General features: G+C 40.0%; 1 protein-coding gene across 1 annotated transcript in view; it reads left to right on the forward strand.

Moving 5' to 3' along the window:
• The window catches only part of CNTNAP5 (contactin associated protein family member 5), a 798,328-nt gene that overhangs the window by 109,302 nt on the left and 665,504 nt on the right, over positions 1–23,522 (forward strand). The gene's annotated exons all lie outside the window — the stretch shown is intronic.

The following is a 23,522-nucleotide window of genomic DNA, read 5'->3' on the forward strand; positions in this document are numbered from 1 at the left end:
ATCATTTTGAGTCCTTGTATATTACATTTAATTTTGATAAATGAGTAAAGAGAGAATGTGGCCATTTAGACATTAAATTTCGATGCTTGCCATTACAAAGAAGACTGAAATGCAGGATGGAGGGGAAATAGGAGTTTGCTACCATGTAATCCAAGGAAGTGCCTGTCACTGAGGAAGCAAACTCAGAAAAAGAACTTTATTTGGATGGTAGTGAAAATAGAGGTTGATACCACAAACAAGCCAGTTTTATGTTTGCATTATTTGGATTCAGAACTCTCTTTAAGATGTGTCACCAAGGGGGTGCCTGTGCCGTTGTCTCAGGTCATGATCCTAGGATCCTGAAATAAAGAGCCCTGTCAAGCATCTTGCTCAGCAGGGAACCTGCTTCTTCCTCTCCCTCTGCCTGCTGCTCTACTTACTTGTGTACTCTCTCTCTTTCTCTTTCTATCAGACAAATAAATAAATAAAATCTTAAAAAAAAGATGTGTTACCAAGGCAAACAGCATGATTTTCTGCATTACTTCTCCATGGCTAAGAAATTTTCTTCAAATAGAAGGAAAATATAAATGAAAAAAAAAAAGAACAATTTTTAAGGACAATTGTGAGTTCTGAGAGCTGCATGGGATGAGTAGTGAGAATCCAAGGGAAAAATCATGGCATCCAGGTGGCCTGCACTCCTTCTCTTTTTGTGACCCTGACTACAAAATAAAATCCTAGAGCTTTAGCAGAATCAACAAACATTGGACAACTTACATCTGGCCAGGCTACCTGTGCATCTTTTGTTGCTGCCAAAACAATCCCCTTGTCATTTGTGAGCAGCAGGGAGGCAGCCTCTTGGCCCTATTGCTTGTCCAGGTGTTAAGCTCTGTGCTGAAGATCCACAAGTGAGTTCCAAGTAGAGGACTTGATCTAGGAGGGGATGTCCTAGCTAATACCCTAGAGTGGGACAGAGAAGATCATATATCAAGAGCCATAGGAAAGAGAGCCTACCATTGAAAGAATTCCTGGGTGACAAATAGTTCACTGAGTACAGTGAGGAGAAGCAGTCCATGACTCAGGGTGAACTGGACTGAGAACATACCGGAAAGCTTTATGGCTAGTATCAGGAACTGGGGCTGCATCTTAAGAGCAATGCTAAGCCATGGAAAGTTTCTAAACAGAAGTGACAGAAACTTATTCAGCCTTCTTGTTCTTCAGGCTCTTCCTGCTTTGTCTGCTCACATGGTCACTGTCCCTTCTCTGACCACCCTCCTGAGCGAGTGGTCTTACTTAGTGCTGCTAACTTTGCCAGGATTTGCTCAGTGCTGCTAACCTGCCAGGAGGACTTGGAAGTATGATGAACCAGGTTTAAAAATCTGTTCTGCCACTTACTGGTTGTGTGATTTTAGACATTGCATCACTAAGATGTTCTTCCTTAATTGGACCTCCTAATGGGCTACTAATTAAGTCTATGTTTCAACACTTTAAAAATGTTCTCCTCTGTTGTCGTTGTCATATGAATTTCAATTAAATGTCTTAACTCACTGGCCTTAGGCCCTTAAGAGGATTGCCAAGATGAATTCATTTAAAACTATGTATATCTACATTTCGAGACTGCTGTGTCAGAAAGATAACCCAAGACCTAGCTTTATGAAGTTGCCTCATATAGATGATGATCCTCCCTTGTCTCCTCAGCCTAAACAATCTCTATTTATCCTCCTGCCTAGGTGGGCAAAGCCCTCAGACTCAGGGATCAAGAACATCTACTGTTAGCTTAGCATGCACATGCTCTGCATGTGGTCACACCAAAGGTATATGTATCCTTAGTCATATAACAATGCATTAATTATCTGGTGAACATCAGACACTTATTGTTATTAAGGAAATTACAACTTTGTAAAGGGAAGAAGATAAGTGAGGCAAGAGAAATAAATGCATGGGACATCTACCAAAAGCACCATAGCTGGTGCTTCCATGTAATGATTCATTGGGTTAAACTCGATCAACGTTATGTGAAGTAGGTGATGGCAGAATGTGCTCTATCTTACGCAAACCTGTGCACGTGTAGGAGAGTCATGAAACAGAATTTGTCTGACTCTCCCATTCGTGCTCCTGATGTGAGTGTTCCCTCATGAAGAGACCCAACTATGAAAGTGGATCCTGATTTAGCTATTTTTTACTGAATGTACACTACATGCCAGGCACTGTGCTAAGAAATCCTGTCCACTATCCCATGAATCCCTTACCACAGAGATGGTCAGTTCTGCTGTAATACAAATTTTGCCGATGAAGAAATTTGAGACCCTGACAAATGAAGCCAATAGCCCAAAGCCTCAGGAGTTAAGTAGCAGAGCTAGAATCACAGACCTGCCTTTTGCCAACTTCTCTGTTCTTAAGCACAACAACATAATCATTATATACATTGTATGGAATTAAAATCTATATATCCCCCAGAATTGATCCCTGTTAATAAGGCTAAGAGGAGATTTTGTTGAGGGAGAAGGTGGCAGACATGGAACTAGTAGCTGGAGAAAATACAGAAAGGCAGAGGAAAATGGAGGTCATTCCAAGAAAGACAGCATCACAAGGCAGGGTGTGGGAGAAGAACATGACAGATTTGAAGGACCTTGAAGAGAACAGACATGCTAGAATCTAAATTTCAGAACAAAATAGCTGGTAATCCTATCCTATAATAGCATATACCTCTCTGCTAGATAATCATATTTCATATTTCTCCTCTAGCTTCCTATTAAAAGAAAGTTGTAACTCAGAGACAGGCAAATCAAAATCATCCTCATTTATCAACTTTGGTTGCTATGGAAACTATTGGTGAGGCTCTGTACAAAATTCTGGAATCAAGGTCATCTAGACCATCACTGGGGTTAATTCCACTTAGAATATTCCAGGAGTGATTAGCCAACCTAAAACTACCCTTAGGCTGAGGTTGGAGGTTGAGGTCAGGATTACTGACAGATCTATAAAAATTTAACCCTTCATACCATAATGACATGATTTAAATAATTCATACCATCCATTGATTTTCTGAAGAAGGGAGAAAGGATAATGACATTGATCAAAAACTAGAAAAAATAGAAAACTAGACAAAAATATGAAGACAAAATGTGGGGAGGGTATGTACAATAAATGCTGCTTAATAAATATTTAAAATGATAGACTCTATCATTTAGAGAGGACATAAAATTCAGGCTTAGAGTATGACCCCTGGTATCAAATTATGCTTGACTCAGATCCCAATTTGGCTACCTGAGAAGAGTGTAATGCGGCAGCTAGGTAACCTCCAGAGCCTTCCATTTCATCTGAATATTTAGGATATGGTCCCTCTTAGTTACAAGATTTGCTCACTGATTGGCTTTCCTCATTGTGATGTGAGCTCCCCAAGTCTGAATGAGCCTGGTTGGGATTCCCTCAGAGCAGACTCTGTGATAGTTATTCAGCTGCAAAGAATTTGTTTGGGAGGTAAATGAAAGGAGTTTGTAGGGTGCCCAGAAGTGAGGCAGAGAAGAGAAAGAAGGTATCACAAAATGGGTGTTATTGGCAAATGGAGGTGGGGAGAGGTGGTTGGACCTTAATTCTACCCAAGAAACTGTGAGGGCCAGTGTAGAACACACGCCTCATATTTACCCATCTATGGGATGAGTGAGTTCCCATTCATCCTGAGTTGAGGTATACTTCCAAGGAGGAATGATGCTCTGGCACTTCTGTCCTGCTATGGGATGTGTAAAGAGGCCTCTTACAGGAAGACAAAATCTTCATATGATGAAAAGCAGGTGCTGCAGTGAGAAGTCTGTTGTGTTGAAGTGTTAGGGGTGAGGGGTACTAGTGTGTACCACTAGCATCTGCTACTTTCCCTTCCTCAGTGCAAAGAATCAGGCCACTGGTATTTGCTCCATCAATATCTGTCAACAGAGTGAGGAATAAAATGAATGCCTTCCCTAGCCCCATGGTTCTTTATCTGGTTGCACACTGAATCAGATGGGGAGCTTTTATTTTTTTTTTAAGATTTTATTTATTTATCCATGAGAGACACAGAGGGACACAGGCAGAGGGAGAAGCAGGCTCCATGTAGGGAGCCCGACGTGGGACTCTATCCCGGGTCTCCAGAATCACACCCTGGGCTGAAGGCGGCGCTAAACCACGGAGCCCCCTGGGCTGCCCAGATGGGGAGCTTTTAAATATCCTAATGTCTAGGCTCCACTGTGGACCATTAAACCAAAATCTGTGGGGTGAGGCCCCAGTCTCAGAATTTTTAATAGCTGCATCTGAGAACCACCACCATTGTTCAAATAATGTGTGAATTCTTTCTACAAAATCCTTGACAGGTAACCCATACAAGCCTCTTTTTGAAATTACTTCATGAGGAAAGACTTTACTATTCTCAGAAGCAAATCATTTCCTTTTTTGATAGAACTAATTGTTTCAATGTTTTTCTACTTTTGTTGCCCAAACTTGCCTCTGTACCTTCCATCAGTCATCCTGGCTCTGCACTTTGGAACAATGAAATGAGTCTATTCCATTTTCTACATGACTGCCCTGTAGATATTCAAAGGCGGTGATAATGCTGCAACTTGACCTTCGTTTTTACACTCTGAATACTCTTAGCTCTTTCAACAACTGCTATTCAACCTCCTCTAATCATATTTGAGTTTGCCAAAGCACTTTTAGCCTTTGGAATTCTCAAATGAACCTATGGTCTATGTCCGCACATGAAAAGAAAGATCATGAGGTAAATGAAGTGTGTGTATGTGCATGAGCATGTGTGTAAAATGTTATCAGTGATGGGTCAACTTAAATTATATCCACTTTAATTGGCTTATTAGGAAACAATAGGATTTTCACTCTTTCTTTCCCTTCTCCCAGAAGCTACCTTTTCTTACTATGTTTATTTTTCTCCCTTGGCTAATTTGTTTGTACACCTTAATCCTTGCATTGCTTTTCAGGATGGTGCAGATATATTTTTAACATGCATAACTAGGATAGAGGGGAGCGGAAGGGTTTATGCTGAAGTCTGTTATGAGCCCTTTTGGATTCATAAACTCAATTAATAAATAATTAATTAATGTACCTTTGAGAGAAAGAGATTAAGTGACTGTGGTACTCCAGGGTAAGCCATTGTTAGCTCAGTGACCAAGTCCACTGAAAATTTGGAGCCAAAGCAGTGAAGTGTCTTCTGGACACATGCAATGGAAAAAGCCTTTGCTGCTCTAGAGACAGTGTGCATGACTGGTCACGCCTTCCAGACACAAGACTTCAGCTGGCTTTGGAAAGTGCTTCTAAAAGAAGGTTTGAGGAAAAGGTAGATCTGTGCCAGTTGATGTAACATGATCTCAGAAAACACAGACAAATTGAACTGGCAGATGGCTGTAATCAGCAGTCTCAATCAGTAAATAGGATTAAGACTTGAAGACGCTCATGGCCAAGTCTGAACAACATAAACAGGTAGTTTGGTATATTGGCAAAGCTGAGGGGGGATCGTAGGACAGTAAAAATGCCTTGAGAGCAAGAGGAGAGACTGGAATCAGAGAGGCAGTACTGTGACCCCACATCCGCTACAGATCATCAGAATGACCTGAAGGTGATCTTGCTATCCAAGCCTCAGTTTGTGCATCTGTGAAAGGAAGGAAAATAATCATCATTAGGCTGAAGTCCAACCACAGCACAACAATTACTTCCTGTAGGAATGGCAATATCTAATGTCTGTGTCAGGCCCAGAGTAGAATTCTTTGAACGTGAGCATTTTCCCTAATCCTTAAGTGTCTATAGACCTAGAACTACTGGGTGTGGTAAACCCTAGCTCCATCATGCACTCAGCAATGTGATTGGTCCAGGGAAGTCCCTTATCGTCTCTGTGCCTCAGCTACCTCCTCTGTAGAATGAGATCAGAACAAACCCTACCTTACAGAGTTATCGGGAGGACTGAATGATCTAATATGTATGCAAAGTTTATGGAGCAGAGCCTGGTACATAATAAGCATGCAAAAGACTTAGCTAGTATTTAAAGATCTGTCCCTAAGTGTTCCCATTAGTTCAAAAACCTTTGAGGCTCAGTTTTCTTAAGTGCGAAACAGAGAAGGGCCATTACAGTCATTTTTAGTGATTCTCTATTTATTGAAGCATTTGACAAGTTGTGCTGGGAATCCTGTTGCATGTTGGGTCTTGCTCACAGCTGCCTTTTTCTAAGAACAGAGCCTGGGTGTTACCTTTCTACCTGAACAGGGCTGGCATTTGGTGTTTCTTCCTATCAATAAGGTGAACCTGAATTGACCGTTGTAGGTGGAGAGTAAGTGTTCTGGAGGTGTGTTGCATGACCAGTAGATTGTATGTTGATGACTAAGGCAGTGAGCTGCCTTCGGTACCCACAGGAATTTTCCAGTTCACCCCCACCCCAATACACACACACACACACACACACACACACACACACACAAGTCTCTTCCTTTCAGTAAGAACTCCTTAGTGGTCAGCACAGACCTGAGGGAGAAAGTTTATGTGAAGTGACTCAGAGACACGTATGTTTTATGGGTTTTACCACATGCTTTACACAGTCCTGTCCCCTAATGGGAACAGCTACCTTTAACATTGACATTTCACTAGTGACACAGTGTATCTCTTGGGATATAAAACTCACTGCAGATGAAAAAATGTTAACATTGTTGGTTTGTTGGCTTTTCCACTCAGATTAAAAAAAGAAAATATTTGGGTGATAGCTCACTTCATGAGTTGGAGTTTTGGAACTGTTCTTGATCAGGGGTTCACAAACTTTTTCTAAAGTGCCAGATAGTAAATTTCTGGTGTTACAGACCATATGGTCTCTGTCACAACGATTCACTCTGCTGTTGTAGCAGGAACATCATAGACAATATGTAAATGAGTGAATATGTCACTGTTCTAATAAAATTCTATTTACAAAAATGAGAGGCAGGTCATATTTGGCCTGTGGGTCTTAGTTTGCCAACCTTTGTACTTAGTGAAAAGATCAGTGTTCACATTTTGTTCCTGTTTTGTCACTAACCAACTGTGAGACCATAGTGAAGTCATTTAACCTTTCTGGATTCCAGTGTTCCTCATTGAAAATGAAGGTACTGGACAAGGTACCCTTACGTTTCCTTGTACACCTAATATATGATGTTATGTGACTCCAGTTGTGACACTTCAAAGGCTTAGCTTAAAACCAAGCAGGCAGGCAAGGATAAGAAGGTTATGGTCTTCTTTTGAAAGCCAACTGTCATATCTGAGCTCATTATCAAATATCAGCAAACAACATGTCTGCCTGTATGAAAGAATCAAGGATTCTAGGGAATCCACAAGGAAAAAGAGTTCATCCAGGTTTTGAAGGACTTCAGGGATTCTTATCTGGAGGGATGGATACATTTGAAAAATGAAGATAGGAGAACCTACCACTTATTTAGAGCTTCCCAAACACTAAACTGTATTCCTATTCTTCAAAGACATTGTTTACTCTTATAAAGAGCCTATGAAAGAGGTATTAGCATTCCTATTTGAAGAAGCTGAGATTATGCACAGTCAGGAAATATACACCAATCACTTTATGCCAAGTAAATGGCAGAGCTTTGAATCCACATCTACTAAATCTCATCTTTTTACCATGTCAGATTTTCCTAAACTAATGGATAAAAAAGACAGTTACTGCCACCAAGGGAATGAAAAAACCCAACGCTACAGTGGGCAGGAGCAGGCTAACATTAGGACCATCAAATTAATAGGCTGGACCCCTCTCTTCCCCAACAATCAATTTTTCGGTGGTAAATATCACATGTTTTAGTCCTCTTCTCTCCAATGGTTGCTGTCTCTCTCTCTCTCTCTCTCTCTCTCTCTCTCTCTCTCTCTTTTGAGCCCGAGAGCAATTGACCATGGTACATAAGCAACAAACTATAAAAACTGAGCATGCAGGTGAGAAGAATAGTGGCATAATCAAATAAAACTTACAACAGAGTTAATTTGACACACACCTAGTGATATACATAATGCAATTTTGAGGCATGGTAATTAGGTATAAATGGTAAGCTGTTGACATAAATGAGTGCAATTAGTATTGCTTCTGCACAGACAAGCCCTGTGTTAAATTTTACATTTCCCACTTTGTTGGTTCTTTGGGATTTATAAATTATCATCATTGTTGACAGAATTTAAAACTGGAGAATTTGAGGCTTTGGGAATTTGTGGCCAAAGGCCATATTTATTTGTTTTATTTTATATGTTTGCTTATATTGTTTGTTTATATTATCCACTGCCAGTTTCACAAAGGCTTTGTGGATTATCTGCAATAGCCATTTACAGTGCAACAGGAAAATATACTAATTCAAGATAAACAGAAAAGCAAGATCAGAGGAAATATCAATGAGAAAAAGAAGGTTAGACCATAAAAGGGGCTAAAAGTTGACTATGTTTCTTGAAGCAATAGAGAGATGATAATAACTTTTGTAAACTGAGGGCCTAGTACGTCAATTTATTTCTAATTATCTTAACAACCCTGAAAAATAGATATTCTAATTCCCGCTTTACATATAGGTCAGATAGACAAAAATATGTTTACTAAGTTCATTCAGCTAGTAAATTAATAGAGCTGAGGTGAAAACTCAGTCTGCGTGAGCTTAGACTCAGTCTACTCTGCTGGGTAGGAGAATAAGAGAGGGGAGATGATGCAGGCAATGATGGGACTGAGATTTGGAGGAAATAACCTGAATCTCAGCATCTAGAGTATTGAGGGAGACAGAGAGGCCAGAAGTCAGATGCTTTGTGAAGTCAATGTACACATACACCGTAACTGGAACCGCAGGAAGAGCACTCCTGGAGACCACCAGAACTTAGCAAGTACTCAGCGTTTATTACAGTGATTTATCAACAGAAGTGAATGTCAGTAAATTCAAAAAGGTATTAAGTATATGAGTTCAATTTACTAACATTATTATATGTTCATTTTAGTTTGGACCCCTTCCTTACTTTAAAGAGACTGCCACACTTCAAAAAAAAAAATCTTGAAAGGAGATTTCTGTGCTTATTACAAATGTACAGGGGGAAAAAAAAAAGCTAAAGCAAATGGTAACTGCCCTACATTGAAAAGAGCTAATAATATCATGGCCTATGACCACTCTCAAATTAAAAAACAAACAAAACACCCCCCCAACCACATATTTTGATAATTAAATTCCAGGATTTTAACAACTTGAGCTCCCTCTTTTTATCTTAAAATTCGAATGGTAACATTTACCTTAGAGAACACTTGATTTCAAAGTGCTCTGGGTTAGTGGTATTTAGCAATGTGAGGAGGTACAAGGAGGAGTAGAAGCCATGGTGGCATACATAGAGTGCATCCTTGAAATACACTGTGGTACATTTGTGATTATTATGATTATTGCAGTTACTAATCCATATAGTCATATAATAACCAAATAATTCTTAGCTTGGTTTTCAAAATGGGATCAGTTAGTGTTTCTGAAGAAACAGAAGCTTAGAAATGGCAGTTACCACTTGCTTTAGCTTTTTTTGTTTTCCTATTTTCTTAATTTTACATAAAATCCTAGGAGGGGGGCACTAATGATCTTATCTTTATTTTGATTTCTACTTTTCTCCCTTCACTTCAAATGATGGATGAAAGTAAGACAGTTTTTAATAAACACAGAGAATCATATTTCCTCAATTTTAACAATAGCACCAACATTCCCAACTCAATGATGAGGGTTTGTATGTGCCTAGTCTAGACAGCTTATGGGGAGAGGTGTCTAATTTTGAGGGCTGTCATAAGAGGTGGCAGCTTTTCTGTAGTACACATGAAAGGGAGGGAATCCCATTGATTTCAAAATGGGAGCTTTAAGCAAAGTCAGCGTTGCTTTTATTGACCTTTAAGAAGGTAAGGTAAATAGAGTGGGCTTGGCTAGGTTCATGTAGAATGATGGGCCCTGATAGCCAGTATATCTGTCCTGAAGAGTCTTCATGTAGATAAGATTAGACCCCTCTCCCCATTCTCTTACCTCTGTCTCTCATCTCATTTTCCAGCTTAAGAAAAGAGGCAAAGAAAACAGCATTTATTCTTCTTCCATAAAAAACAAATCTCTTTCTTTTAACTTCAAGTTATTTTCTCTGCATGAATCTTTGAAAGAATTGAAATCTCTCCTAACAACATTCACAGGTTAATTATTTTGATTCTCTGTTCTAAGGTCTATGTTCTTCACTTACTTAGTTGGAACCCATCAGACATTTCTTACATAGCATTTATTCATAGCATTTGTTTTCAGTGGATTTAAAAACATGACTCTTCTCCTCATATTTTGGCTCTGAAAACATCAACACACATGCCAAATTTTTGAGAATGTACCTGGATCCTTGAAGTCACTCGGCCATTCATGAAAAGAGATTCATGCATGTCAGACTTATTCAGACACTGTTCTAAGTGCTTAGACACCTGCGAATGCAGCAATAACCTTGCCTTCATGGAACTTACATTCCAGTAAGGGTGATAGGCAATAAGAAAATACAGATATAATTTTAGATAATTCTATGTGATAAAAGGAAAAACTCAGTACAGGGACTCATTTTATTTTTATTTTTATTTATTTATTTTTAAAGATTTTATTTATTTATTCATGAGAGACATAGGGAGAGAAAGAGAGGGAGGGAGGGAGGGAGGGAGGGAGGGAGGGAGGGAGGGAGGGAGAGAGAGAGGCAGAGACACAGGCAGATGGAGAAGCAGGCTCCATGCAGGGAGCCTAATGTGGGACTTGATCCTGGGATTCCAGGATTATGCCCTGGGCTGAAGGCAGGCACTAAACTGCTGAGCCACCTAGGGATCCCTATTTTTTAAAATTTTATTTTAGATTTATTTATTTATTTAAAGAGAGAGAGTGAATGCAAGCAGGGAGAGTAACAGAAGGAGAGGAACACAAGCAGTCTGCTGAATGGGGAGCTCAATGTAGGGCTCAATCCCAGGACCCTGAGATCATGATCTGAATCGAAATAAAGTCGGATGCTTAATTGATAGAGCCATCCAGGCACCTTCTTTTAGATAATGATTTCTAATGTTGCCTTTTTGAGGAAGTGATATTTGATCAATGATATGAGGGCACAAGATTTGGAAGAGGAAAATTCTCACTGGAAGGGGCAGTCCATGAGACTAAGATACCCTTGGTTAATTGGAGGAACTCCACAAATGCCGAGGTGACTGGAAAGACAGAAAGGATGGTGGAGAGGGAGAAGAGGGGTAGGCAAGGACAGATTATATAGGGCCACATAAATCCTATGAAAGAATTTGGATTTTATTCTGAGTGTAAGGAGAAGCTACTAGAAGCATTGGAGCAGAGATTTAAATGACAGTTTTTTTTTTTTTAAGATTTTATTTATTTATTCATGAGAGACACACACACACACAGAGAGAGAGAGAGAGAGAGAGAGGCAGAGACACAGGCACATCTGGCCGAAGGCGGCGCTAAACCGCTGGGCCACTGGGGCTGCCCTAGATGACAGTGTAATGTTCTCAAACACACCTAGGCAACCCTGTAGAGAGATTTTACTGGGGAAGAGTGAAGCAGAAGTTTTGTCTTAAGCTATCAGTGGGTAGGAGGGCTGAGGAGTGAGTTTACACAGGGGAAGTACTAGGGGACTGTGCAGCATGAAGCTCGCTGGAGCCAGACAGGATTGAGCTTACACATCAGATTGCAGTCTATGCTTGGACTGACTTAATATCTATACACACTTGGACAAGGAGCTTGACCTCGACTGTGAGCATACTCTGTAGGGATATTACAAACCATCATGTTATAATATAAACAGAGCATGTGGAAAAACAATTCTTGTTATTAGTGTAACAGGCATGTTCTTTTGAGTCAACAGACCACGATTTGAATCTCAGCTTTAACTAGTCACTTGCTCTGTGGATGACTATTTTGACATTAGCAAGACTTAACCTCTCCCTTGAAATGTGTGTAAAATGATCATCTATTTTGCATGTTCGTTTTGAGAACTAAAGCCATGTGTGGAAGCACCTAAAGTAAGGTGAATTCGGTTTAGTAGTTGCATGATTTTAGACTTATTCTCTTAATTTCTCTTTCCTACAGTTTCCTCTTCTATAGCTTGGAATTGCCTGATATGTTTGTGAAGATCAAATGAGAGAATACATCTGTAGTGTTTACCAGAATGCCTGGAATATCATTTGCATTAAAAAATACAAGATAATATAATAATTATCACCAGCACCTTTCTCTCACCCCTTCTTCCACCCCATGCATATGAAACAAATTTTCTTGTTAAAGATCTGGGATATGAATGGCTTTCCATGCACAGCCTAATGGATATCTGCAATTCTCTTCCTCTGCCTTTACATCACTAAAACCTTGAGAAGTGAAATAGCATAGGCTCAAGGACACTAGACAGAAATTGAAATGATCTCTATCTGCCCCTGTCAGTACCTACCTGCCCATGGAAGAGTCCCTTTTCATGTTAATATCATTACACCCATTGGTATCTTTCATTCACTTATTCCACACACATTCAAGGGTCTATTCCATTTCAGGGCACTAGACAATGAAAAAGATGCCAATAATAATCACAATAATAACAATGGTATGAGTAAATAATAATAATAATAATAATAATAATAATAATAATAATAAATGAAAGGATTTGTGATATCTATTCCTGAAATATACACAGTTCAGAGCAGAAGCCCCAAACTAATGGAATGGGATGGTCCCATGCATAAAGATGTTTTATTAGCATTTCCCAGACTTAAAAATCTGGGATTTTTTTAAACATTAGGAGCCCCAAACTATTGACTTTCCTTTGTAAAAATATGAATATTTTATAACAATTATATGCAGCAATATAGCAGCTGGCTCGGTCTGTGAGGCATGGCCCTTCATTAAGGCACAACCCCCTCAACCCTCAGTTACTTTTATATCCAGCTCCCTCATTCATCCATATTACCCAAAGGGTACACAGGCCTATAAGTGTGAAACCCTGGTTGACTACAAGAAAGAATATGGTCTAGACATGGAGACTCTCCAAAACTTCAGGTCATAGAATTCATTTCTATGATTGAAACATGAATGTTAATATTCCAAACAAAAGTCTCCAAACAGCCAATTATTTGGGCTGTGATTTGCCTGCTTTGCTTCATCATCTATCATTCCTATGGCTTAACATCTGTGAGTTTGTAAACAGGACATGGATTGAATTACACAGACTGTTGTTTTGTTTAAAACTGATGTGCCATAATCCTGATTAAAGCATCATGTGGGAGATTTTATAAAAATAATTATATGCAGTTCTCATTAGAGCAAGTAAGAGCCTAAATCACATTTAATGATCTAAAGCTTGGAACTAGTTACACTTACTTACCTCGGGGTTTAAGTACAGGAAGCCCATAGATGAGGGAATGGACATTGCTGCCTTGCATACTTAGGTTTTAGGCAGAACAGCTTAGGCCAGTTCATAGGAAAGTCTTGTCTGGCTTCATTAGCTATTGTTTATTTTTATTTATTTTTTTTAAGATTTTTATTTATTTATTCATGAGAGACAGATAGATAGAGAGAGAGAGAAAGAGGCAGAGACACAGGCAGTGGGAGAAGCAGGCTCCATGCAGGGAGCCCGATGTAGGACTCGATCCCTGGACTCCAGGATCACGCTCTGGGCCGAAGGCAGACGATAAACCACTGAGCCACCCAGGGATCCCCTCATTAGCTATTGTTTAGCTAGTTTTTGCCAGTTTTCCCTTTAACCTTGTTCTCTTACTGGATTCCATCCTTGCTATTCTAAATGGTGGTGTCAGTTCTACTCCTATGCCTGGAATCCAAGCTAATTAACAAAAGCCACCAAAGGAAAGAAATGTAGCCCCTGGGGTTTCTTTCCAGGCAGTGTTGGCTACTAGGAGAAATAAATGGGACACCTGGGATATATAATTAGAATATTAACATCGACAAAGACTACACCATTGAGAGCCATGGGGGATCTACAGAATCTAAGGAATTCCCAAGCTTGAGACACAGCCCCACTCTCTTTGTCTTTGGATAAAACTTCCTTAATTTCCTCTCCAAATATTCTCCCAAGATGGAATGGGCAGGTCAAGTACTGCTGAGTTCCTATTCCTGTTCCTTTGCTTTCCAAACTTGCATATGGCAATAGCCTATAACCAAGGAAGAAAGACCATGGCTCCTGGAAAGTTCAATTCTAAGACTTTAGTTCCACGTAGTAGAATTAGAATGCTGGTGATCTTTTTTTTAAACTACCTTGTCTTTTGTATTTATGAAGATAAAAACTCTTCATTATTCTTCTGCCATTATATCGTGTACCATTATCTCCTTTAAATTCTTCAAATTAACACATTCCATTTCATAAACTTTGTGTCATATCTCTCTTTCAAAATAAAATATTTTTAAATTATTACACAGTTTAATTTCTCCACCCACCCAAAGATTCACTTTTATGTGAAGCTCTATAGTTTATGGAAACCATGCACCATTCAGAAAAAAAAAAAATCTTGCTCTTCAAAAAGAGTTTGACAGGTGGTCCTTTGTTTAATACATTTCCATATGTGATTGCAGCATGATGATCATAAGAGATTTAAAAAAGTTTCTCTTACACTCTAGAGCCCATTTTTTCTTGGTCGTTTCAACTCTACTTATCACTTAGAGTTGTCGAGTTAAAAACAAAAAAAAAGCTTTTTTTTTTTTTTTTTTTTTTTTTTACGAAACAATTTTTTTAAAGTTTCTCACTTTTCTCCACACTGGATAAAAAAATCCTGAAAAAAATCCCCCCACAATTTTTTGTCACTTTTTTTTTTTTTTAATATAAACACAAGGTAGCAAGTTGCATGTGGAGAAACCGATTGCATTAAACATGTAGTCTTCACAGGATCCGAAACAATCACAGGATGGTAGAGAACAGATTATGTCTTCACATCTCCTAATTGGCTGGTGACAGAGAGCTTATCTAGCCTGGACCCTCAAGGGCAGGTGAGCTGCTTCCTTGCGGGATCAGAGCTCCTCTGCTGTGCAAGTGGACCAGCCCAGGAAGATCTCAAGAGTCCAGAAAGATCAGATACAGGACTGCTTTCCCCTTCTGTGTACTGGCTGCTCATCTGAGACTTGAAGAAAGAGAAGGAAAACCCCAAATGGTGCAAGGCCAGAGCAGGCAGTCAAAACACATCTATGGCCAAAAGAAGGAAAGGAGGGAGAAAGGAAAGAGGGAGGAAATATAGGGAGGAAGAGAGGAAAAGAGGGCCAGCAAGGAGAAGATCAGAAGCATTCTAATTCTCAGCCTTTTCTGGATGTGTGATCTGGGGAGAGGCAGTTCCTTGCTGCAAAAGAGGTAGAGGAGCTCTACATTTATGAAAAGATCATTGGTTCCCTTCTTCCCTCCTGAAAAAATATTCTCATTGTAAATTATTAATGATATGCAAGAGCAGAAAGTTGTTTTTTAAGTTATTAAATTATTATTAACTATATTCCCATGTTGCAACTTTTCATCCCTGTGACGTATTTATTTTATGACTGGGAGTTTGTACCTCTTAATCCCCTTCACCCATTTCACTGACCCCTCACCCCCTTCCTTCTGGTTCTCTGTATTTATGAGTCGGTCTCTGTTTTGTTGGCTAGGGCTCTTAGGTTTACAATACACAATACAGATCCATGGGAATCTAATAATTCCCTCAAAGTTTATACAGAAACTAGGCAAAGATTGTACACAGCATTCAGGCTCTTGGAGAACAGAAGGGAAACTCTTGACTGTTAAAACATTGTTTCAAATTTTCACGATTTTCTTAATATAGGCTCTGTTTGGTACTAGTTGTGACAAATGTAAGCCTTAGTGTCCCTACAACCCAATCGCTCAGTTTATTGGGCAGAAAGTCCTTTTCCTACTACATTTTTAGGTTAGGGTTGACAGAGCCCTTGGAGCAAATCTATCTGGATGTGGTAGAAAGAAAGAGTAAGTTAGGGGGATCCCTGGGTGGCGCAGCGGTTTGGCGCTTGCCTTTGGCCCAGGGCGCGATCCTGGAGACCCAGGATCGAATCCCACGTCGGGCTCCCGGTGCATGGAGCCTGCTTCTCCCTCTGCCTGTGTCTCTGCCTCTCTCTCTCTATCTCTCTGTGACTATCATAAATAAATAAAAATTAAAAAAAAATTAAAAAAAAAAAGAAAGAGTAAGTTAGAAAAAAAAAATATCTCGATTTTTCTCCAAAGCCTGCCAGAAGATCCCGCGTGGGAGGAGGCTTTACCTGCAGAGGGAGAAGAGCAGACAAAGGAGCAGCAACTGGAATTGCTGAGCATCATCTGTATTGTAGGAGTATCAACACTGATCACCAGCTGCCTCAAATCCTCTGTATAAAAAGATGGAGTGTAAATAAATACCAATAGCAATTATTATCATCATTACCATTTAGTGATGCACATTTCTCACCGAAAAGCAAGCTGAGCATTTATATGTTTGTAAAGACCATAAATTGGGGATATAGACTCTCTAGTGCTTTGAGGTGGATGCAAACTCTAATGGGTCCCAGAAACCTTCCCTACCACCCAAATCGCACACCTGACTACTCCACCCTCCCCAACAGGGTCCAAAGAAGCCCCTCCTCCCCAAAGGCCCAGCTATTGCTGTACTCAGTGTTGCCTCCTTCCCCTTTTCTTCCTCATTTTCTTCACTGTTTTATTTATTATTTTTATTTTTTTTTAAGATTTTATTTATTTATTCATGAGAGACACACACAGAGAGAGAGAGAGAGAGGCAGAGACACAGGCAGAGGGAGAAGCAGGCTCCACGCAGGAAGCCTGACGTGGGACTCGATCCCAGGTCCCCAGGATCACACCCTGGACTGAAGGTGGAGCTAAACCGCTGAGCCACCCAGGCTGCCCTTCACTATTTTATTTACATTCGTGTCTTCTTGCCATCAGGCTGTGAGCCTCCTTGAGGGCAGAGGCTGGACATTTTTTATCATGCCCTTCACAGCCCTTACTGTTCCACTGGTGAGGATGAAGGCAAAGCACACCTGGGGCACCTGGGTGGCTCAGTCAGTTAAGTGTCCGCCTTCAGCTCGGTCATGATCCCAGGGTCCTGGAATCAAGCCCGACATCAGCCTCCCTGCTCAGTGGGGAAAATGCTTCTCTCTCTGCCTGCCTCCTGCTTATGTGCTGTCTCTCTAAAATCAGTAAATACAATCTTAAAAAAAAAAAAAAGTCTCTCTTTGAAAGAAAGCTTTAATATGGGAGAAATTTCTATAAAAACCCTTGATTTATAAATAGAAACCACAAAGACGACATTTGTTGTGAACTTTCATGGAACACTGGACGAAATATAGTTATTGCTTTTTAGAAAAATAATAACTAGTAACGCTGTGATGCACTTTTAGCAACATCTGCAGGAAAGCTCCATTTCTAAGATCTGAGAACCTCAGCCCATTAGAATTACAGTGCCCCAACAATTTAATTATAGTGCCTAAATATTCCTATTTTGTTTTTGATTTTAGGGTGCAGACCAAGATGATGGGGTCAGGCTTAGGCTCAGCATAACTCTGCAGTTGATATGAAGAAGAGTCATGGGAAGGCCATAGTATCTAGTTCTTGAGCTGAGTGAGGGCCAACACTTGTCATAGCACAGAGATCTGGCTTGTTTTTTTCTGGTGGTGGGCAAAAAGCCTGGTCAGGAGCAGCACCAATGAAAAAATTCTATCTATAGCAAAGGCCAGACTGACACAGGGGGCATTTAAGAGAGCCAGGTGATATCTTCATGCTTTGGAAGGAGAAGAGGCAGGGCAGCAAACCAGGATGGCACACTCATGAGTGTCACAGGACCTGAGGACCAGAACGGAGAGAATATGGAAACAGTTAAGAAGGAGTCTACTTTAAGCCTTTACATGACTAGAAAAAAAAAAAATTTTTTTTTTCTAGAAAGGGTTAACTTCTGTTTCAGTCACTGACTTAACCTTTACTTTTCTCTCTGAGAGTTACCTTGGGAGAAGCCCAATAAGGATCTGACTTGTTCATTTGGCATGATTTAGTACCTGAGTTAGCTTTTCAGAAATCTTGCCAATATTAGCATTGTGTGCAGACGCTTCGCAAATGAGTGGCGCCCTGGGACACTAGTGGAGATGGCACTATTAAATCATACAGCAGTGTCCTCTGCCACTCTGAAAGGCAGACAGTGGGGCAGTGGCTTCTCAATGCCATCCTCTGGGTCAACTGCGTGGACTCGTAGCACAGTGTCCTGGGTAGACTTCCACAGCGGTGAGGTGCTGCAGGGTGAGCGCGGGGCAAAGACAGGGCATGGTCAGTCAGGGTGGCTGTTCTGGGCCACAGTGAGCTGTGTCAGCATCTCCCACCACATGGGGATGCCCCCCTCCATGGCAGAGTGCGACCGTGGGCTGAAGTAGACAAAGGATTGATGAGACAACTGTAGAAGCAGGAGCAGGGGAGGACGTCCCCCCCTAACATAAAATGGAATAGAAAAAGGGCACAGTGGAAGGGCAGAGCTCACAGACCTGGCCTGCCCCTTCCAGCTGAGTGACCTTGAGTCAGTTGCGCTGACCTTCCTGAACTTCAGCCTCAATTCTCTCAAATAGGTAACCCAGCAGATTTCTGTGGCCATGATCTGACCCATTAGCATTTGAGAAGCCCCTTCCTTCCTCTCTGCCTCCCTTACCCCACCGTCTCAGTGAACTTTTCCATTTCTAAGTTGCTGAGGACTATAGTAACAACCTCATATGGCTGTCACTCAGATGGGCAGAAAGTTACTGCTTTTTCAAACCAGGATAGAATTACAGCAGGGATATAAAATGTTGGCTTCCATCAAGTAATTTCAGATGTTGTATTGGCTCCTCTGCCTTCCACAAATGCTCTTTCCCTGCCCACTGGCCTGACGCTACCTTTTTTTGAGCAAGGTCAGATAGAGGAGCTGCATTTAATTCATGTTTTTTATTGAACACACAAATTACAGTATTCCAATTTGCTGGCTGTAAAATGTCCTTGTACAGTTTTTGATCACTGGGGGTGCTGACATAACAAGATCCCCACCACCCCTCATCACACAGCTAATTTGAGCCCTTCTTTACATGTGAAAAAGATGAAGGACTTGTGACAACAGCTCCTGGCTGGATTCTAAGAGTCACTGGAAGGCAGAGGAATGGTAGTGAAGACTGGCCTTAAACAGGCCTCACCAGAAATCTTGGGATCGAGCTAACTAGAGCTGTCCTCAGAGGCCATATGATCCATACAGTTTCTGCTTTTATCTCAGACTCTTGACCTTCTCCTATTTCTGGTTTTGGCATTTATTGTTTCCCTGGAGTCGAGGCCTGTCTACTAGAGTTAAAGACAAGGTGTCCTCACCATGGTGGTCATTCAGTAGAGTAAAGGTCAAGCTGTTCTGGTACATGTGGTAAATGCTGAAACAGGCCTCTCTGAGGAAATGGTCTAGAAAGGTTTTCTGTCAGCCAAACTTGGTGGTGGTTCATGTTCTTTATCAGCAAAGAGCAACACACTGACCTCCTCCACCTATGGGCAAGACGCAGTCTCTGTTGGCCAATTTATCAGCCCAGTAGCTAGCTATGTTCATTTGTTGTTGTGTGCAAAGCTTGGTCACAGCATCTGCCATTAAAGATACCAAAATGTGTCATGACTGAGTAATTAATGGTTAACAGTCCTATTTACTTTTCTCTGTGAGGATTTAATTGAATATAGTTTCCTTTTTTTCCCCCTAAGCAGTATCGTAAATGTTCATGTTAAAAATAAATTATCTCAAGGAAGGCTGCATTTCCCTCTCAAAACAGCAGGGGAAATGGTAGGAATTCTTAAAAGCAATGGGAAACACACACACATTAAGATGGGCATTATTTACTACTACTACTATTATTATTATTATTATTATTATTATTATTATTATTATTATTTATGTGGGATAAGTTGTTAAATAATGTTTTTATATTTTTCAGATTATAAAAGTAACACATGTTCAATTTAGAAAGTTTATAAATTACAAAAAAAAAAAATAGAAAATACAAAAAACCTGTAATGGAATTCCGGAGGGCTAATGCCTTAACATTTTAATTCTGTGGCATTTATTTTGCTATGTTTTGAAATGCTCTCTCATTCTCTCTCTCTCTCTCTCTCTTTATACACACACACACACACACACACATAAATATATAGAGTTAGCCTTGGAATATATACTTGTACATGTAGCACAGAAATGGTAACTGCATATACATATGCATATGCATACATATACATGAGAATTCATAGAATTCTACATATTTAAAATTCAGTATCCTGATTTTTTTATATTTTATATTATGATCTTTTCCCTTGACATTAAATGGTCTTCAAAACTATGCTTTTAAAATGTTTTTAATTTATCATAATGCAAACTCACAAATTTGAGACCTTGAGGCTGAAAATTCTGCATCCATAGGAGAGTTTGTTATGTCCTTCCCATTCCATTCCCCCAAATCTCTCTTTTTTCTAATCTCTTCATTGCCCACCCCCCATCACTGGTCTAAAAGTATGACTGTACCTGCCAGCATGTGCTCCGATGAACTTCAGTCCCCTAAAACACAACAAATGGTCATTAACTGAGAGATAATACCCCTGGCTTCACACCTCATTATTGAGAGACACGAATTAATTTGTGTGGCTGAATTAAGGGGAAGGAAATGCCACTTACTGAGCTTAATGATGAAATAACTCAAAGTAGAAAGCTTAGAGCTCTGAAGAGGCCTTCCTCTCAGGGGTTTTGTGGCCGCCAAGCCAGGCAACACTCGTACCTAAGAGACAGACGACAATCTAATTTCTTCAGGAAAGCTGCTGTCTTCTCTATCAGCATTGGATAAGAAAATAGAGGCGCTGAAGTCAGATAGCTTTGAATTCAGATTTTGCCCCTTCTGCTTGGAACGTGCATCTATACATGTTATTTCTTCCTTTTTTGTGTCATTTTCCTCTTATGTAAAAAAAAAAAAAAGAAAGAAAGAAAGAGAAAGAAGAAAGAAAGAAAGAAAGAAAGAAAGAAAGAAGAAAGAAAGAAAGAAAGAAAGAAAGAAAGAAAGAAAGAAAATGTGGCAAAACCTGTATTTATTTTGGAGTTTGGGGCGGGGAATAGAAACTTTGGGTGTGAATAGTGATTGGCACATGGGAGTTATCAGTGTTCATTCTGTGTGTGTACACCTGCCCAGACATACTGCTCTTAGAACCTGACAGCAAGGAGATACTTAGGGTACGTTCAATAATGCCTCTGCAGTGGTGTATTAAAAACTCTTCCTACTTATTTATCAACTATCAGACCTTTTTTAAGATTTTAATTACTTTTTCATGAGACACACTGAGAGATAGAGAGGCACAGACACAGGCAGAGGGAGAAGCAGGCTCCATGCAGGAAGCCCGACGTGGGACTTGGTCTCGGAACTCCGGCATCATGCCCTGAGCCAAAGGCAGATACTCAACCGCTGAGCCACCCAGGAGTCCCGACCTCATCCATATTCTTGATATTATCATGCAGTTGCTGAGACTGCACACTGGACTATCACTCTATTTTTTTAAGATTTTATTTATTTATTCATGAAAGACAGAGAGACAGTGAAGCAGAGACATAGGCAGAGAGAGAAGCGGGCTCTGCGCAGGGAACCTGATGTGGGACTCGATCCCAGGACCCCAGGATCATGACCTGAGTCAATGGCAGATGCTCAACCACTGAACCACTCAGATGCCCTGGACTATTACTCTAAAGTAGAGTCTGGTCACAAAATTTAGGAGTCAAATGGTGTTTTCCCCCATACTGAAATATCCTACAGGTATCCTGACATCTTATTTAATGTTATAGTTTTAGTATTCCTTGTATACCACCATGTAGCTTGTGTTCCACTAAGACTGCTGAGTCTACTTTGGTCTCAGTCCCTCCGAGGCAATATTTATTCTCCATCTTAGATTTGAAATGCTTTTGTTGTTGTGATGGTAGTGGTGGTAGTTGTTTTTGTTTGTTTTAACTCCTGAGATAAAGGCAAAGTTTTAAGGTACCTATATTTTTACATTTTAGGTTCTTGGAAGTTTGCTCCTTATCATAAGATTGATATAATTTAGAAATAGATCTCTGAATCAGTTAGTTTGAATAAGGAGGAAAAAAGTATTTTAGGGCTTTCCCAAGAAAACCCGTGTCAAAATTAGTTTCTCACCCATCCCAATGCCCTCTCGCACTTACTTGTGCTCCTGGCCTGGCACACATATGCATCTGTACTCACTGTAGCTTTAATCGGGTATTAGGGTGCTATACATCACAAGGTCAATTTGACTTAAGGGAATATGCACATTCTTTTATTTCTTTTTCTTTTCTTAATCACAAAACAATGACGTTAGCGTGTTTCTTAGAGTGATTACATTATTGTCAGAGACTGCATTCTACAAAATCAGGAGTGATCAAAATTCAAGATGAAGATGCTTCCTTTAATTATATGAAATGTCAGTCTGCAAGTCACATGGAGGGGAAGGGGGAGTTTTATTTCAATTCACTCAAAGACAGATGCACTTCCAACTTCCAACTATTAAAATCCAAACCCTGTGGCTCTAGCAGAATTAATAGGATTTTGATGCATTTCTGATAGGTTTGACTTTTAGATTTCAATGGTTGGCCCCATGCCTGTGCTTGACGCTGCTCATCTGCTCATTTCTGCTCCCCTAGGACAAGGCTATTTCAGAGTACACATTTTATATTTCCATCAAAACCAGTGAGAGTGTCTCTGAAAAATAAACCTGTGGTATTTTTTTTTTCTACCAATGTGATTTGGATGATTCCACAGTAAATAAAAGAGATGAAAAGACATGATTTGAGAAACATTAAGATTATAAATAAAGGGGGAAAATGTTTAGCTTCTGGTATCTTTTCCAACAATTAATTTCATGAAAGAGTATTCTGATAGTTTACAAACAATGCATGAAAATGCACAATGGTCTTTGACAGGACTTCAAAAAGCCTGCAGAGCTGAGATGATTTCCATCACAGAAAATCAATTTCCTGTAAATGGTGAAGAAGCAAAGATTTTAGGCCAACATCAGATAGGATTCTCGAGAGTCTATTTTCTGCTTGTTTTCTGGAAGCGCTCAATGAAAATTTGAAATAGATATATTGTACCATCATTTAATTTCTTTTTTCTTTCCATCATATTCAGTGATATCAAAGTTCATGTTTTATGTGTATTTTTAGACCTAGTTTTCTTCCATAAAGAATGTACTACAGTTAAATACATATTGGGTGTTTCCTGTTTATAATCTAAACATAAGTTCTAGTGAGAGATGGAGAAAAGATAAATGTGCAGTAATAAGTCCCAATTACCACCCCCTTCCAATCTGCTGATTGTCAGGAACTCAAAGCCTATATCTATACAAATTGAAAATAAAATGAGAGATTTATAAAATCTTACCCAAATAAGGTTAAAATTGCATTTAGGAGCACCTGAGTGGCTCAGTTGGTTAAGTGTCTGACTTTGGCTCAGGTCATGATCTCAGGGTCCTGGGATTGTGCCCCAGTCAGGCTCCTTGCTCAGTGG

This window comes from Nyctereutes procyonoides, unplaced genomic scaffold (assembly GCF_905146905.1).
Source record: "Nyctereutes procyonoides isolate TBG_1078 unplaced genomic scaffold, NYPRO_anot_genome, whole genome shotgun sequence".
Lineage (NCBI taxonomy): Eukaryota > Metazoa > Chordata > Mammalia > Carnivora > Canidae > Nyctereutes > Nyctereutes procyonoides.